General features: G+C 47.5%; 1 non-coding gene across 1 annotated transcript; it reads right to left on the bottom strand.

The window, feature by feature from the left end:
• Window positions 1-11914: 11914 nt before the first annotated feature.
• LOC135325183 (U5 spliceosomal RNA) lies at window positions 11915-12035 on the bottom strand. The gene has a single exon (XR_010386360.1). It is a non-coding gene; the product is annotated as a U5 spliceosomal RNA (small nuclear RNA).
• Between the last annotated feature and the right edge of the window lie 1020 nt (window positions 12036-13055).

Genomic DNA, 13055 nt, shown 5'->3' on the forward strand with positions numbered 1-13055 from the left:
GCTTAGCTGGAACTGAGAAGCTATACTGAAACAATCTTCCTCCTATGCCATATAAGCTGCAGATGTTAATGAGAAGACCCTTGCTTTGCTCTATGAAACAGCGAGATTTGTCAGTTCCTTGAACAACCCATTAAGAAACACCTATGGAAAAGCTGGACTATATACTACCCATGCATTGCAATGGAGGGAACTTGCAACGGCAGATCTCAAAATATCAGTTCAATAACTGTCCAGGACAACCTCGTGCTTACACAGGCTGGGAGGACACTTGGGACCGAGCGTAGCACGACCCAGTGATCAGGAGGGGCTGCAATCCTCAACGTGTTACTGTGAGACTAATTCAAAATTAAATCACAAACACAACACAATCAACTGGTGGCACACCAAGATTAACAGCTTGGCCTCAAGAGTGCTCACCCAGCCAGCGATGGAGACAAAACCCAGGTGTCTTGACCCTGGACCACACCCTAGAAGAGCATCAGCACATGGCCTTCTCTTCCAAGCAGCTTTTGTGCACAGACAAGTAATTAAAGAGTTTCTTTTGCTTATTGAAGCTTTCTTCTGCTCATTAAGCCTGGTCTAATGTGGTCTACAATTCCCCCTCTCACCCCCAGCCCTGATAATGTGCCAGAAGGTAAAAGAAACTAAAAACTAGGGATGAAACTAAGGTGTGGAAAGGGAGGGATAGCCACTCAGCATCGCTAACAGTTATTATGGCAAGAAGTCTATTATTCAGGAAAAAAGCAGTGCTTTTACGTATTGTACATATTTTCCTTTATGATCTCAGTAAGTAAAGCCAGAGCAGGGACATGTTAGCTTTTCTGTGAGTAACGTCTGCAAAGTTTCCCACTTGCTGAGAAGACAGTTGCTCCTCATCCCTTGCCATGTGTCCTGCACAAGGTCAGGTTTACCCACAGGGACCCTGCTCAAACGACGAGCAGAGTTAAGCTCAGGCACAGGTCTCCCTGGGCTGGGAACGCGAGGGCCCAGCTGGGGCCCCTTTGAAATCAGCAGGGGTTTCTGCTCCGACTTCAGCGGAGGTTCAAGGGGGTTGAACACACAGAGAGGGGCTGGGTCAGGAGGGGGACGGAGGGTGAGCAGAAATGCTGCACTTTGCACGACCAGTTGCAAAAAGCATAACTTTAGAAAAATTAAAGCTTCATATATGTTTTTTTCCTGTTTCTTCTTCCCATCAGCGTCAGTTACTGGCCTAAATTCCTGTCTTAAGTCCAAACCACACGCTGCCTCCAAGCCAGCTCCAGCAACAACATCAAAGTGCTGACCTCGACTGATTTAGCATTCTGGCCAACAGCTACTTAACAGGACACGATGAACTTTATATCTAGTGTATCTTTTCAAAACTGAGCCAAGAGAAGCTCCGTTTTTTCAATCTGATCCAGAGATCCCCAGTTAACCTTCACTGTTCCAGAGCGGGGGTTTAGAATTCCTTAAAATTGTTCTCCCTTCCCCATTGGAAGACTATGGGAAATACCTGGGAAAAACCTGCCAACTACATGGGATAAGCAATGAAACTTCTTGTATAAATGAATTGCTGTCAAATGAACAAGGAAGGAAAGGGAGAGGGGGGAAAAAAAAGGAGAGAGGAGCATCTTTGTTTTCTGGTAGTCATTTCAGAAGTTGATAAGTAGAAGGAGGAAGAAAGGGCGAACAAAATCAGATAGACTTAACAATATAGATATTATCTCCTTAAGATAATAATTGCTAATACTAGAAATAATTGTGACAGGAAGAGTTTCAGAAAGTTTTTCCACTTAAATTTCTTTTGAAATACACAATTTTGATTATGAAGACTGTGTTAATCCAGATCACACCATGCAGAGGACATTGGAGTCAAAGCCAAACTGTGTTTTCTCTTAATTCTGTGAGACTAAAACTCCCCATATCTCCAATCTTGTGAGAGGCTACCCACAGCTGTGTTTCTGCATACGTTTCTCCTGTTGCCTGGCTGAGATTTGGGGTTGTTTGGGTGACCTTGGACCCTATGGCGAGATGCAGATTTTCTGGCAGAGCAGTAGAGCCTTGCAGGTAGCATCCTGGTCCTCAGCCCAGTTATTGAGCTGTGGGAGGAGGACCCAGACCTGAATAACTGGGCCCAAATTGGCCTGGGCTGAAGAATTAAAACCCTGAGTGGTCTGAAGTCCAAGCTGCAGCTCCAGCACCGGTGCTTGTTGGTGCCCTTGCCGTGGCTTGCCCCAGTGGGCAGCACTCCACCACCACCCCACGTATGCCCCAGCCTGTCCCACAGCCCTGCCCTCCTGAATGCGGATCTGGGGCACCTCACTACCAAGGGGGCAAGACAAGAAGATGACATCCACGCTCCCTCAAGCCCAGCTCTTCCTCCTTTCATGTTTCAGTCTCTTCCTTCCACCTCTGCTGTCTCCCTTGTCCATGCTCTTGCCTCCTCTCCACCGTTAAGTTATCCATCCACCCAACTGACTCAGCCTAATTACTCCCAGCCAAACTGCCAATACGTTATTACACAAGAAGTTCTTCCTACCACCATTACTGAGGACCAGCCTTATGGCACAGAGCTCGGCCGAAGACAACACACGTTTCAGCTTGCTCAAAAGCTCAGCTGACAATCCGACCTAGCTATCTTCTTCTTCCCCCATGCTCACCCCTGCAAACTTAACTTCAGGAAGATTTAGAGCTCTTTCTCCCTCCTTAGGTGAGAAACAGCCTGGTGCAGCAGCTTTGCAACAGCTCTTTACCTGCTGCTGGAGCTGGAGAAGCATACAGGACCACAGAGGGAGGAGACATGCTTGCAGGTGCTCAGGTGACCTCCCTGTGAGGGGCACAGGATGAGGAATAAAACATCCTCCCTTTTCTTTCCTACTCATTTTAGTGCTGGTGTGAGGTTATGACCTACAGGTGGACATGTTACAGCCCTATTACCAAAGCCCTGAGCAGACCATCACATACTGCTGCAGCAAGGACCACTGGGGGGTTCGAATGAGGGCAGAGACAACGATGCCCAGCTGAGCCCAGGGCATGGTGGCTTGGGGCTGAGACACCTGAGCAGGCATCGTTCCCACCACAGAGCAGAAACCACACTTGCCCTGCTCATGTGCTGCAAACATGCAGAGAGACTGGGGCGATAACTCACTTCAGCTGGTGGAGATGTTACCTGGGCTCTCCGTGTGCCTGCACTTCTGGAGCCAACAGATGAAAGCACCCAAGATCAGGGAAGTGTTTTTGCTAGATCTGTCAAGGAAGAGTGGCTAAAGGCAGCCTGCTTGGTGTCAGACTGGCCTCCGCTCCCTGCGGTAACCCCTGGGTGAGCCTGGAGGTGGTGCGGGGCTGGGCAGGTGGTGTTAGTCACCTTGCAAAGCCAACACAACACGTGGGTGACGTACCACCACGAGCAGGCAAAGAGAGCCGAGGCTGGGCGTGCTGAGCCCATGCCAGGACACCCAGAAGGTCAGAGACATTTCAGTGCCTTCCTCCTCCATATCTTTAAGGACCATGCCTTGAGCATCCTGAAAAAAAATTGCTACTATTCACAGCGAGAATAGCCTTTCCCAAGAAATCCCCACAGATTAGCTGGTGTTATAGTGCTAGGTGTTATCCCAGCACCTTTGCAAGGACACATGTGATGAGAGGTCACCTCCCACATCCTTCTAGATGATCATCAGGTTGCAATTGAATCCTGCCGTTACCCAAACGGTGCTCAAGGCCAGTTTGACAACTAAGGGTGATGGGCTGGCTCCTTCCCCAGCCAAACTCCCTGCCTCGTGCAGGGGGGGTCCACAGTTGTTGCACAGCAGCGGCACGTTGCTCCCCGTTCACTCCATCGAGTTGGTTCATCAGCCAGGATAAAGCATCCTGGATCCGGCCAGCTTTATGCCCGCTCGAGCCCCAGCTCAGGGAACTGAAACAGCTGCTCCGTGTCGGGGGCAAGCTGGGGCTGATTTACTGCCCTGCGAGGTGGGCGCATGAGCAAGCTTGTTTGTTGGTAAACCCAGCATGATTTATTCCTCCTATTAATTCAGTATCCTTCAGCAGGCGTGGTGCGCCTGTGCCATTCAGCAATCCCTTTATTTATTATTTTATTCCTGGATGCTCTGTGCTTGGAACAAAGATGTGCATTGTTCTACCCTCTGGCTGACAAACAGACACTATTTTTTAAAATTCCTGCTGGGTTGTTTTCTCCTGGTTGTGCTGAATCAGCTTTTAACTTCCATTAAAAAGCTTTTTATTTAAAAAAAAGCAAAATCTGTTTTCCTAATCCCACTGATTTACCTCCTTAAACAGCTTCAACAGCATTGTGTTGCTCCAGGATGCTGTTTGTGCCGGACTACCCCGACTGCGCTGCCTATAGCGTACCATCCCCAAGCTTTACAGCGACCGAGGTCAAGGAACAAAATGAAAAACCAAGCCTGTGCTCGGGCATGTACTGACACAGCTTCTTCAGGAAGGCAGCTTTCAGGAAAAAAAGATCTCGGCACGCATTGCATTTAGAAGTGACCCATTGCAAAACAGACATCAAGCATCTCTCTTCTGGGTACTGGACTCCTGTTGCCTATCCAGAATCTCGGGAGACTGTGCTGAAGCAATCGCAGATAATATTTTGACTGGGCTGGCTGACCACAAAAAGGGTCTCGGGCTATAACAGAAAACAGCAAAGTAGATCCAAGGTTGGTTGTGGAGAGCGATACTTAAGGACAACCTTGAGGTCGCAGTCTAGCCCAGACATACCAAGGGTATTATAATCCCCTCCGCAAACTGCTGAAACCAGACCCTGAGGTTGCTCGTGCCTGTTCCTACAGCTTGAAGCTTACCTAGGTATCCAGGGCTTGAGCAGAGGAAACACCTCCATAACAGTCCCGTAATGGCCTCCTCGAGCTGCACCTACCGCCGACAATTACTGGTGAAACTGCTTCAGGGCTGGACACGTGCGGCGTGTAGATGTTCACCGGGTGGGAAAGGCTGTTACCGGCAACCCAGACTGGCTGAAGGTGATTTTCAAGGGTGAAACAAAAAAAATCTACTTAAAAACAGACAGCTGTTTGTGCTGGCCCCGGATCGAGCTTGTGGTTTCTCTCTGTGAGCTGCAAGGCTGACGGCTTGCGACAAGTACATTGCAGAACCGCAGCAGATGCAAGCTGATGTCGTGGCACGTGTGACGGCTACCGGGGGAGAGCACCCATGTGCCAAGTGTGACCCCAGGGATCAGTGTGGCAACTGTGTGCACAGCTGTGTGCAAGCACAAGTCACGATAAACCAAAAAGACGCAGAGTCTCTCTCTGCCCCACCATGGGACATCAAAGGCCCCAGGGTACCATCAGCACTGGCCAAGTGTGAAAAAAGGACATGCTTATACGGCAACTACAAACTTCTTCAACTCTGGTATCAGAGATCTTTCTTCATCTTAGTCTGCAGGAAAAAATAGTCCCTGACATTGGGTCACTGAGCGATAGCTCTGAATTCCTTGCCTCTGGGATACGGTCTGGTCTCCAGCATGTCATTTACACCCTCAAGGGAATACTCCAGAAAAGGAGCATTACTGGTTTGGACAGCTAAGATCCCTCACTAATTCTGCAAAGCTCCAGGACAACCTCCCACCAGTTATTGGGGTAAAACCAACTTGCTCCCCTGATACATGGCCAGCACTCTTGGGCAACAGCTGGGAGAAGCGGTCCCCAAGCATCTCCTCAAGAGCAGTGCTGAGGCTGGGGCTCATCACACTGCAGGGGTCATTTGCTGTCAGACTACAGGTCTAAGCTTACGAAAGGGGCTGATAAAAGAGAACAAGTTAAAATACTAGCCAAAACCAGTGGTCATCAATGCCTAGAGTGGCTTCAGCAAATCCTATGCAATTGCAAATGTTCTTGATGTCAAAAAGCAAGTGGTTTCCAAAGCTACAGCATTTTGTCTTGCTTTTCAACTCCGGCAACAGAAGTTTTGTCACCTGGGGAACTCTAGGAAGGAAAGTAATACATTTTAGTGCTTATGTAATACAAATTAGACTGGAAGCAAAGGAAAGAGGTGACAGATTGTGACTAATGAGTAACTTTCTATAGACAACTGGCATCCCTGGACCATCATCTAAGAATAGCTGAGACTGCAAAATAAGTGAGGAAGAGTTAGGAAGATGGATTTCATCCTTTTTCCTGATCACCTGCTTACCAGCTGCACAGAAAGCCCACGGAGGACAAAGACACAAGAGAAAGCCTGAAAGAGCAACAGAAGAACTTGCAGGAAGACCACAGATAAAGCATTTTTCTCCACCCATGACAATACATCTTGTCTTATTCATATTGTCCTTCCACGGCCCAGGCCAGACTTCTAAGATAACTCAGGAGACATTTCTAAGGGCTGTATTTTCAAGGTGTTCAGATGCCAAAAGAAGCAGCTGGGAACAGTGTGGGATCTCCAAAAGTGCTGCCTTCAAAGGATGCTTCCAGTGATGTGGAGGATGTGGCCCCTCAAGAATCTGCCCCGCAACGGAGGGCATTGGCTGAACTCCCTTCTACATTCATCAGTCTGCCATTATTCTGCACGTTATTCTTCAAAACAGCCAGACATCACGTCTAAGATGGTAATACTCATGCCTAGAAGGCCTTTCCCAAGGCAGAAGTGACCGTACCGCAATTAAACCTGCAGCCCCAGACCAGTTCCCCAGCATGTTTGTAAACATTCCCGCCAGAACGGCACATTTTATGGACATTGTGGTTGATGCTTTCGCTCATCAAGATTTCACTCATCACTCAGGAAACACAGGTTATTAACAGGAGTTTCTAAATACACAGGAATGCTTAGTTGAGCACCCAAGAAATCTAGATGTTTGGATAAAAAAAAAGAAAAAAGTATTCTCAAGTCTACACTCACTGGACTTTGTGCCAACCCTCCCCTGACCTTTTTCTCCTACCGCCTGGTAAAGCTGGCCCAGCAAAGTGAAAGGACCCCAGAGCAGACCTTGAACTGCAATCGGCTCTGGTTGCCTTTGCTGTGAAACTCAGTGAGTTCTGTTTATTAAAAAAGCGCTTCAACTTCCTAGAGTAAAAGATGAAGGAAGTAGCTGAGCTGCCTCCGTGGCGAGTTTGGTGGGTGGATCAGCTTCCTTGGAAGCAAACCAAACCTGGTGGTTCTCACGTTAGGAGTTACTGGGACTTCCCAGGCAGAAATACACCCGCCTGCAGCGCGAGGGAAGCCCCCAATCTTCTGTGCATGAGCTGCAGGGACAACCTCTGGGGCCGTAGGGAAGTCCCCGTGTCCTAAGTGCAGGTGCACACGTGAAGGCCACGGACACACACACGCTGCACTGGTTATCTGCACGTGTGCAGCAAAGCTCACAGATCCAGGGAACGCAGTTTTGCTGCTGGGAGCACAGTATTACGCAGTGCCTGTCCTGCCAGTCTGAGACGTCCCTCACACGTTAAGTGTGAAGCCCATGGGCTGCACCGGTGCAGGAACAGTGCTGGGTACATCTGAGACTCCCGGTCAGAGAAATCCAGGGCATCCAACCTGGATGTACACCCTGAACTACTACTTTGTTCCTTTTTTTAGTTATGTTGAGGTTGCCCTCACCCAGAACACTTACACATTTTAATGACTTTTGGCATTCACTTTTCTTTTTTTCATCTAAAAAATATTAATTGACATTTTCTCCCTATCCTCTTTTCAATTATAACATACTTTATCACTCAGAGTCTGTTTAGGATTTACCCCACATGTGGAGATTATGCATTTGGCCTATGTGCATCCTAGGGAGGTCCTTACAGCAGCAAGGAATCCGCTTGGAGAAGATGGAGGGTTTCCCCATGGTTGCACAGCAGAGAGAAGGAAGTGTTGCATATGCAAACCTACCCACTTGGCATAATTTTATCAGAAGTAAAACATCTCTATCCAAGCTGCTTTCTAGAGGAAAAAAAATTCTATGGAAATCAGGCTGGAAGATTAAAAAGAAGTAGCAACACACTTTGGGACTGGTTATGGAGCCTGTGCTCAGGCTGCTAAGCCCACAGAAAGTTAGAAGAGAGAAGGGAAATTTTGCTTGTCGTCCCACTGAGGGAGTTGTGGTTCATAGGCAGCTGCTCAGGGCAGCTACAGCGTTATCACTTGACCTCTCAAAGCAGAGAACCGCAATGTGCTAGACTCATCACAGATCTCCTCTTCTAGGAGATCTATCAAATGTCAGAAAAAAATCGGAGCTATAACCTCCATAAGGAGAGGGAAGAAGCCTCTCTGAGCATCAAACAGCACCAGGCATCCAGGGCAGAAGATAGAGGAGACCAAGCCAAAGCCTGGGGGGACACTGTGCATGGCCATGTGAACATGCGTGACATGGAAAATGAGCAACTGTAAGTGGTGCATGACTAATTAAAAATGGAAATAAAGTCTAAAAGTGGTGGAAGAAAGGAAGGGAGCAAACGACTGAATGAAAGTAGAGAAGTAGAAAAGAGAACGAAAGTCTTGAAAGACAACACGTAGAGTGATTTCTGCTGTACCCAGGAGCCAAATTAGAAACTCCTGGTCCCTCTGACCAGGATGGTGGATGGAGGTGACAGAGTTTGCAGTAAATACATTTATGTGACTGGAGAGGAGTGAAGGCCTGAGCAGCTCTGCTCTTTGCTGATGCTTTTTGCTCCAACTTGCTCCCAGGCTGCTTTCTCTACAGAACCAGAAATTCACGCTCTATGCGAAGTCTGCAGACCTGAGAAGGTGGCATTGCCGATTTCAAGAGAAGAAAAATTATTAGTAGTAAATAGATATAACTCCCAGTGGGGCAAATGACAGAAAGTAAGGCTTCATTTAGTAACACTTTAGATGCCTTCAAAAATAGCCCTTCAGAGCACTCCTTTTAGACCTAGTAAACACACAGGATGTGCATTAACATGCCTAAGTGAGAGATTTTTGCTCATGGGCTATTGCAATAAAAACCAAGGTATCTTTTACATGAAGCCAAGTGGAAGAAGTTGGTTGAGCAGAACTAATAAACGTATTTTAAACCCAGTGCCTCAAGGCTACTGTTGCTTTTAGGGACTTGTTTAAGAAAAGCTCCTGTTATTATGCTGAAGATGCAGTATACCCACTGATATGTCCTTAAAAATGCTTACCTAGCGAATTCAGAAACATGTCTTCAGATGCTAGAGATACCATTTTCCAGTCAGATCTGGCATGTTCTTTCCATGTTGAATAATCTTCAGTTGTTCGTTTGCTCTGAAAAATAAGGTAAGATAAATGTTAAGAATAGTTTGCTGTCTACAGTCAAGCTATTCCTTGTGTAATGATAAGCTCATCTGACCTTATCTGTATCACAGGCAATATATTTTCATTCACCCAAGCCCAATGCCTTGACAAAGTCCATTTTAGAAAGACTTTCTTACTGATTGATCTCCATAAAGAGACAGAGCACTCCTCATTTCCTGCGGCTCTCTGTCCTAAGGCTTAAACACCCAGTTACTTCCAATTTGCATTATGTATCTCAGCAACCACCAGCAGATTTTTTGCATTTTTTTCCCTAGATTAAAGACATCTTTACTAATTAGAACTTTCTCCTATGAAAATATTCACTTACATAGCCCAGTCACCCCTTAATCATTTTTCTGATTCAATAAATAGATCGAGTTCTTTAATCACAGCACAGTAATGCATTTTCCCACTCCTTTTCCGTTGTCTCAACTCAACCCAACTTTTTTGTACTCTCTCCTGCACCTTGCCTAATTTGTCAACATCCTCTGGAGTATTGGGTCAATGGAGCTGAAATACTGGTCTAACTGTTGCTATATACAATGGGGAAACAATTATCCCTGGTAACTCCTCCACAATTTTGACATTGAGGTTTTTTTCCCTTTTCTCCTAAAAAAATCACAATGAATTCTTCAGCTCTGATGACAGCCAGGGTTTAGGTCCAAGTTAAATGCCTGAAATTGGGATATGCAATATCTGACCTGTTGGCATGCAATCCGCCAAGCTCCTCCAGCTCACCTGTGCTACAGCCCACTTAAAATCTTCTTTATGGATACAGGAAATGGCACTGAAATCTTCACCAGTATCCCCACGGTACAAAGAGGCCTTCACAAAGTCAATGTGTCTTACATCTAGGTATTTGCCTTTATCAACCAAAAATCGTAATTTCCTCAAGGAAATGGGGTCGTTTTGACAAAAATCCACTTCCCACAAAGGAAGATGCTGGCGTTAGAGCTATAAAGCAGCCCAGTCACCACACTGCTAAGCCGGGTTCATCCCTCCCACCAAAGCTATGGGACATTCTGCCGGGAGAGGGGAACACTGTCCCATGGAAGTTTTCTGACCCAAATATTCACCGGCATACAAAACTGAACTCAGACCTGAGCTTCCCAAAAGTGACCTTTTTTTCTTCCTGGGCCAAAAGAAGGACTAACTCCAGAAAGAGGTGTGGAGGAAGACCTACCTCAGACCAGTGTGTAACTAGGAGCTGGATATCCAAGAGCAAATTATTGCTCTGAATCATGGAGAAAATCAATTTGAACCTGAATCTCCAGAGCTCCAGCTGGACGTGGTAAGCCTTGGGCTACCAAATATAATAGAAAGAAGACAGAAGGAACCAGTTTCCTGTGAAAAACGGCTGATTTGGGCTCAGTGCCCCCCTGCAGAGCAGCTGCAGAGGTGTGACCCAAAGGTCCAGCTGGAGGTGGAGGCAATGCTGCTCGGTCTCCTTGGAATATCTGGGCTGCAAGAACGTGACATGGGCCTCAAAGGCCCATAGTCAGATACAAGGTTAGCCCACAACGGGGCAGGATGAGGAAGAAAGGGAGCAGACCTCATAGGGTCTACACACGCGCGTGCACCTCCAGGATCACTGACCACAGCGATTTTATCAAGCTCACCAGGCCAGCAAGTGCAAAGTTTCTGCTCGTTGGCCAAGGCTGACAGCTGATTTACTCCTTGCATTGTGAACATCAGCGCAAACGTGAATCACAGCTGTTCTAGCGATCACTGAAGTCCGGTCTCCACAGCCGATTTTCCTAAGACCCCTCCAGGCATCTTCCTCCCGGCTGATTTCCAATGGGACAATTACATGGAGGGCAATGGGCAGGAAGAGAAAGTTTTGGACAGGCTCCTGCGGGGAGTTTCGCCACTACCTGCTGTCCTCGCTCCATCCCGCGTCCGGCACGGTGCCACACGGCACTGCTCGGCAGCGGGGAACTCTGCGTTTAATAGCACGCCGTTAACGTCACGCGTCAACCCCCCTGTGAACTGGCCTGCTGGTCCATTTTGTAAATCATTGCCTCAGTTTAGGGCTGCACATTTTAGCTGATTTGCATCTTGGTGCATTTTTCCGGGCAGGAGAACTGGACTTTTAGAAATATTCCACATTAAGCCCTTGGTGACTGGTGACCCAGCACCTCTTCACGGGCCTGGCCCTGGGCTCCTGGAACCCTTAGCAGGTAAAATCCCCAAATCCTTGCTCTGCGATTTAACAGAGGAAACATTCCCAGTGTCTCCGTCATGATCTAGCATGCGTCTAGATGCTTGATTTAGCTTCAGTGTCAAGAGAAAACAAGAGTGCTTAGTCAATTCACACACTGCCGTTTGCTGAGCACTCGCCCTCCGCAAATACAATTAGCTCTAAACCAGTGAATCAGGCTACGTTTGCAAACGAGTCTGAATGAATCACAGAAGGGCTCAGGTTGGAGGGGACCTCTGGAGATCATCTGGTCCAACCCCCCTGCTCAAGCAGGGTCACCTAGAGCACGTTGCACAGGATCACGTCCAGGTGGGTTTTGAACGTCTCCAGAGAAGGAGACTCCACAACCTCTCTGGGCAGCCTGTGCCAGTGCTCTGTCACCCTCACAGGAAAGACAGTTTTTCCTCATATTCAGATGGAACTGCCTGTGTTTCAGTTTGTGCCCGTCACCTCTTGTCCTGTCGCTGGGCACCACTGAGAAGAGTCTGGCCCCATCCTCTTGACACCCTCCCTTTAGATATTTGTATACGTTGGTAAGATCCCCCCTCAGCCTTCTCTTCTCCAGGCTAAATCTTTAGTAAAAGGCAAAAGATTTATACGATCTGAAGAGAAACCAGAGTATAATGCCAGCAGAACAAAACTGTAGTGGCCTTCCACATTTAAAACAGGGGAGGAAAAAACATGAAATCCGTAATTAAAATCACCGTTGCTATGTGGTACCAAAGAGAGAGAGAAGATGGCTCGTCTCAGAGCTGTGCACCCTGCATGTCTCTGCGCCATCTCCGTGCCTTCAAACTCCAGGCCAGCTTCTCAGCAATGAGCCAAAAATCAACATTTGCACCTTACAACAACAACACATGCTGCATTTATGGAGCACCTTTAATCCTGGCTGAAGTGTTTATGGACCGTGGCTCTAATTTCACTTTCAGCTGCATCTGTGCGAGCCTGCGCTGGCTGTGAGAGAGCTGAATTAAAGGAGGCCCGAAATCACCGCAGTGAATAACAGACAACAAGGAATGAACTCCCTACGAAGCCCATTTGGCACTGGCAGGGCCTATTTGTTTTCTGCCTGTTTTTCTTTATTCCCGGCTATTCCCACTCCTCAGTGCAAAGAGAAAATGAGGAGGAGGCTGCAGCTCAGCTAACATAACAAAGCAGGATTTGCTCCAGGGGACTTGATTGGCATGGGAAAGACAGCAGACCTTGGAGGCCTCAGTTTAGATCAAATCCCATTTTGCCAGGTCCCTTACAGGTACCCAGAACGTTCATTGCATAAAGGAACAATATGAAGGGTGGAAAGGGCACTAAAGGGGCAGGTAAATGAGGTGAGTCAGCCAGGCCACAAAACCCATCGATAGCTCCCAGTCCCTTGCGGTACCTGCTAAAAACCTGTGTGCACCCATGCAGATTACGTTACTTAATGTTATACCCTCCACACAGTCTCGAGAGTTTGGGGTCTGTTGATGGGCAGTGTCTTAAGATAACGAAGAGCCCACCCTAATACAACACACAGCGTTCCTGAAACACCCAGGAAGGCACCAAAGCCTTTTGCAAATATTTGGAAAACCTCCTTGCGGGTTTAAGCACCAGGCCATGCGGAGGCTTTTTGCTTTGCAGGCATGTGATGCTCTCCTGCAAACGC

This window comes from Dromaius novaehollandiae, chromosome Z (genome assembly GCF_036370855.1).
Source record: "Dromaius novaehollandiae isolate bDroNov1 chromosome Z, bDroNov1.hap1, whole genome shotgun sequence".
Taxonomy (NCBI): domain Eukaryota; kingdom Metazoa; phylum Chordata; class Aves; order Casuariiformes; family Dromaiidae; genus Dromaius; species Dromaius novaehollandiae.